Genomic DNA, 6,268 nt, shown 5'->3' with positions numbered 1-6,268 from the left:
CCGAATGGGACCGGTGACCACCCGCGGGCGAGGCGCCTCAAGACGGGCGGGACCCTCCCGGAACTCTCGGCTCTCTTGGCCAGAGCCCGAAGCGAGGCGGCGAAGAGGGACTGGCACTCCGGCCGTTCCAGGAGCCGCTCCGGATTTCTGCCGGCGCTGTCAGGCTTCCCGCTGTTTCCTTCTCTCTCGCTTCCCGCTCAGCATCCCTTCCCTGACGCTTTCCCCACTCCCGGAGCGGTGGGACTCTGAGAGGAACGGAAAGGCGAGGGTGCCGGGCTCTTCCAAGCGCCGCCGCCTCCTCCTCCTCCTCCCTCCTCCTCCTCCTCCGCCGGCCCTGCCAGAAGGGCGGCCCTGGAAGCGCGTCGAAGTCCCGGTGGGCACAATCGGAGCTGGGAGGCGGAGTAGCGAAGCTCCGGCGGGAGGGAGATTTCGGGGCGGCAAAGCGGCTTCTCCGGGCGGCTCTGCTGGTGTGTGCGTGTGGAGGAAGGGAAGGAGGGAGGGGGGAAGAGGGGGAGGGATCCCCTCGGGTCTGATGCGGCGCAGGGATGGGGAGTGAGTGGATGGACGCTTCCTTCTCCGGCAGAGGATTTGCAGCCGCCGCTCTTCTTATTCGCTCGTCCCTTTCTCGCTGCGGGTTCTGTGTGGAGAATCGGCAGGAGAGGAGAGCAAGAGGCTCACGTGCTGATCAACTCTGAGGGAGGAAAAGTAGCCGGCTTGTGGCGATGATTAGTCACTCCGTGAGGAAGGCAGGAAAAAGAAAAAAGAAAAGAAAAAGAAAGGCCGGTATTGATCTTCAGCCAAACAGCCGAACTATTAAAACGTTTGGCTATTGGGCTTGGAAGGACGGGGCGAAAACAGGGCAAATGTCCAAGGCGGGAAAAAAAAGAGAGAAACAAGTGGAGGGTTGGTTGCCCACAGGAGGACTTACTGCTGGGCTCCCACCGAGAACCTGCTCGCCCGCCCTCCTTCTCTCGCGGTTGTTAACGGGGGCGGCCGAGGGAGAACCAGGGAAACGATGGGAAGGGGAAAGGATGGGTGGGGGGATTGGAGTTAAGCTTCCTTCAGTCCTTCTCCCCCTCCGCCTTTGGAGTTGGAGGAGAAGCGTTTCCAGCTCTTCCCTGCAGTAGCAGCCTTGAAGAGAGAGAAAGCATTCTTTACACCTGAAATAGGAGTTTAAAAAAAAATTAAAACAACCCATCCTGCTTTCACACAAACGTAGACCTGCTTTCACACAAGCGATTCTTAATGTTTCTGGGCAAAATACTGCAGCTGTTCCGATTCCCTCCCCAACCCCTTAACATAACACCGTATGAGAAGAAATCCAGAATGCCTACAAATGGAACATGACAGCCACAGCGTTCCTTCCCTCTCCCTCTACACAATACACGTTGAGGATAACGCAAATTTGCCATAAAGGCTTCATCTGGAAGTAATCTTAACGAACCTAAATTATTCCTGTTTTTTTTTTAATTGGGATTCACTGTTGTCTGCATTTAGCAGTTTATTTGGCTTAATTGCGGCTAGCAAAATGGCACATCCTGTTTTAAAACTTACGGTAATAGCATAGGGAAGGATATTGCCTCTTCGTGGTGATTTTTTAAAAAGTTCTTCCCGTGTGCACAAACACTATTCTGACAAGGTTATGTAATGGGGGTTAGGAGTATGCCTTTAAATAAGAGACTTAACTCTGATGGACTAAATTCTTTGCACCATGGTGTGCGCGTGAAAAAAAAATAATAATTCTCTTACTTTCCGGGAGTTTTGATTAAAAAAACCTCCATTAGAAGTTGATCAGAAACACTGAGCTGGGATTTGGCTCCCAAGAAAGTCTTTTGCAAACTTTTAAGCAATTTTCCAGAGGAGGACATGGAAAACATATTATCTGTGAAGTTTTAATCTATGTATGTATGTATATGTATGTATGAATGAATATTTATAGGCAATTAATAAGCAACATGCAATTGTAATTGTAATCAAAGTTATGAAAAACTCTATACTTGGGTAAAAGAATAATCTGCATTTAAAGTACTAAAAGGTACTTTTAACCTTTTGAAATTAAAAGGTTAAAAGTATCTTTTATTAACATTATCCATTATTAAAATTATCCTGACATTTAAGTAAGTACTGGATAATTCAATGAACTGCCCCTATCTAAACAAACAAGGAAGACTGTTTTTCACTTGTGCTCCAAAAGACAAAGACAAGGCCCAGTATATCTGAGAAACTCTATTGACTGCAGATGTACTATATTTACTTGATTACATGCATTGCTCAAGTAGGCAAGGCTTGCTTCGCCTTTAGATTAAATTAGTTTAAGTAAACCTCAGTGTCTCTTTATCCATAACCCTGCTGCTTTGTAGCTTGTGGGGAACTGATGCTCCGAAACCAGAGACTGCCTTCTTAAGCCAGGATAGAATCAAAGTTCAAGCATCCATGCTGAGAGTGCTTCAGAAAACACCTTTCTGAGAAATCTTTTGTATGCCCTGCCTCCCCCGCTCCCAGTTGCATGATGCTAAGTTAGTTGAGTCTGGCACTCCTCCCAGGAACCTGATTTCAGTTGAGCCATAAAATCTTGACTGGTATCCCAGTGACTTTTTAAGATGCTGGCTCACCTGTTGTATATACTTTTTTTTTAATTCAAAGAAGAAAAATAAAATCCTAGGATAGATATGGGAAGCCATGCCATCTCATACATATTTCATGCAGGAAGGAGCTGGGAAGCAAAACCTGGCTGTTTTTATTAGAGGAATTCTAAATTCCCATGTGCTGAAGGTCTGTGCTCAGATGACATGGCAACTCTTGGGGAGGTGACTTAACTAACAGCTGCTTTTGTGGGAACAGGATCTAAGGCTATCAAGTAAAAATGGGTAAACAGGGATGACTACTATCTGATTCCAAGCAGATCTTCCCCTCTGGGTTCAAATCCCATTTCTTTTTCTTGTTCTTCAGTGTAAATAGATGGTGAACACAAAGACAAAAAGGAGTTCAGCTAGATTGGAATCTCATGGACATTTACTCAATAGCAAGCCCAAATGAAAACTATAGGGATTTTTAAGACAATATACAATATAAAAGAGAATAAATTTTAGTTTTAAAATTAATAAAATATGGTCCGAAACATATATACTGTAGTACTGATTATAAATTTGGTTAACATCTGCAGTTTTAAAACTAAAATTTCATTCATTGATTCTTATTCTCTTGTAATTGTGCTCAGACTTCACTTTGAGGCATTCTTTCGAGAGAGTTAGCACCCCTGAATCCATGTCACATTATTCTCCATGAATATGCATAGGCTTGGGCTGCAAATGAAGCCTTACAGGTTTATAGAACTTTTATCAATCTGAATTTTGCAGAAAAACAAAAGTGATTTGGGAATATTTACTTTTAAAGCCATCACTGGAAAATCCAATTGCCCAGTTCAATATTTTCCACTGTCGTTACAAAATCACATTCTTGATGGTCTCCTTTGTTTTCATTATAGAAAGAATATGCAGAATATCTATCATTTACCAGATATTGCTGTAAGTAATAATTTGATGGCAATATTTTCTTCAGGTTGGCTTTGCCAGGGAAATAAGTGTAATGTGTGCAGAATTGCAGCTCAAAGCATTAGATCGCTTCAGAACACTCCCAGCACAGTTTTATACAGGACCTATCTAGGCCACATCCATCTTTTTGGTACCCAGAGAGGACAGACTAACCCCCAAGGGCTCAGATGCAGCAAAGATATTAGAGTGATATAATCCAAACTGAAATCTATGTGAAATCAAAGTGACAAATAGCCACACACCAAACATCTAAATGAGGAAACATCTGTGCAGTGGAGAGATAATTAGAGTTCTGCAGAGAAATAGAAGACTTGTTATGTGATTAATGAAAGAACATAGGGACGGAGCAAATATAAATAGTTCAATACATCCCAATCAGAGGAACTCTGGAAATTATAGTAGCCCATTTGTGCTGAGGCAGTTTATCTGAAGGCCAATAACAGAAATAGCATCTCCCTCAAAATAGCAGAACATCCTGGAGTTTCCTCCATTTGCTACCAGTGTATATGCATATGTGCCTGTCTCTGTCCATGTGTTGCTTCCGTTTTGCAAATAACCCATGGCGGAATTCAGCATATGAATTAAGGATGCAATCGGTAAAGCTCGAATCTGTAGCACTGAGAAAAGCAAGGGCAAGAGGGAAACCATCCATGCATGCAACAGAATAAGAAAGAATAAAACAGGGCAGAAGGAAACAAGAAGTGTCAAAAGTTCAAGAATAATGAACTGAGGAAGTGGACAGCTGATTTTTTTTCTTGCACTTTAGAACAGTGTCCAGACACATCAGCCACTTCTATACAATTACAGGTTTCTTTTTTTTTCTTTTTCAATGTTACTGCTATGGCTGATAAATTATACTTAATGTTTTCTGCATCATGCATACTCAGCCAAATCGGGTTTATATCCTAACTGTTATTCTAACTCTGTTTAAGTTCCTTTTGTGTTTCAAGCCCCTTTTTAAAATGGAACTAATAAAAAGCATCAGTCATATTTGGCTTCACCTTTTTTTTAAAGCATACATTCCACAATTTGACTGAATGCTCTAAAGAACAGGTGCAAAAGGTGTGTCTTGAGGGGACACAAGAAGACCACTAGCATCATTTTGGAAATTCCCCCAACTCTCAGGTAGAGCCAAAACTAGAAGGTTTGGTTTTTTTAAGTTGAACAGGCATGATGGAGTGGAGTAAGGAAGTGTATCTCTAGGAGGGAGGAGATGAATCCAGAGGAATAAGAGGCAACTCAGCCCCCAGAGATGGAGGGTGAAGACAGCGCCTCCCTAGTAGTTTACATGGTATATTGTAGATGCAGAGAATACAGTGTTCAGTCTGGCAAGATTTTATCTATAGGTATAAAACAATGAAGAATTTAGCTTGAAATAATCACCATTTGCCATCCTTGGTTTTGGGCCTGACATCCAGTGAAAGAGTATAACGGGCACATTTAAGTTTTGAACATGTTGAAGTTTCCCTTAAAACCCCAAACCCTTTGATAAAATGAATATTAGCATTACCCATTTTTTTCAGTGTGTCCCTCAATGTGCTGCAAGCGGTCTGATGCTGTCTTTGAACCAACAGGACTGGTATACTTTTGGCCTGATACTTTAGTTCAAGTATACCAGATCTAAGACTAACTTATGTAGTGTGTGACATATACCTTTCCTAGTCTGGATGAATCCAAAGTACAGTGATCCAGGGCAAATCATCAAAAGAACTGATGTCCAAAGCAGTCTATTTGGGCAGAATCCCACCTCCCTTTTTGATGACTGGCAGGCTGTCCCTCTCTGTTCCCCCCCCCACCCCGCTGTCTCATTTTACCTCAGTGTGTACTACAGGAAGTGGGAGATCTTTGAGCTTTGGACATCAAAGCTCCAAAGCAGTCTTTGAGATTAGGACAGCCCTTTAAAAAATAACTGTTCAGCTCACTAAAGTTTGGAAAACAAATGGTTAACTGCCTAAGATTCACCCAAATTCTGAGAACCAAACACAGATAATTTATAAATAAATATAACTCTAATATATGTCCCAAGTATGTCTATGCATAGGACAATCATTTTTCTTCTGTTGAAGCAGGACATTTCTGGTGTCCAGCAACAAATCAACAAACTGGGAGTGATAGCAAAGAAATGACATCACCACCATCATCATCCCAAATGCAGGTCAGTGGCGAAAAATATTTTAGACTACTTAAAATGTAGAGCATATATTGCTACAGAGCATGACTGGAACAAAGGGATAGGAAGGCTTTTGCAGGCAACATTTGTCTCCAATGTCTCTTCCCTCATCTCAACCCTCCTTTTCCATTTTCTCTTTCCTGAAGTTGGAGCCTGATGTCAACAAGCACAAATTAAGAGATTAAATCTACTAAACAATTTGTTCATGGAATTTGTGGCATTATGGGATTGTATTAAAAAGCATGAGGGGATTGCAACATCTATTTTTTTCCAAGCTATAATTCTGAGTAGGTAGATTTATAAGTATTTGCCTGCATCTCTGTGTACAGGTTTGCTATAGTTGTTGAGTTGGAATTATTTGGTTCTGTGATAATAGGAAGGGAGGGGAGGAGAGCAAGGAAGGAAGGAAGTCACAATAATGAGAACCCTTTGAGAATTCAAACTTCCTACTTGGACTTTTTTAAAAATAAAAATAAATATTGGATTTTGGAATGAATTGGATATATAATACATATATTTTTTCTACGTTTACTCTAAAATGATCTCC

This window comes from Pituophis catenifer, unplaced genomic scaffold (genome assembly GCF_029215685.1).
Source record: "Pituophis catenifer annectens isolate HBS135680 unplaced genomic scaffold, rPitCat1.0.hap2 SCAF_1, whole genome shotgun sequence".
In the NCBI taxonomy this organism is placed as follows: domain Eukaryota; kingdom Metazoa; phylum Chordata; class Lepidosauria; order Squamata; family Colubridae; genus Pituophis; species Pituophis catenifer.
This window is presented reverse-complemented; position numbering follows the sequence as displayed.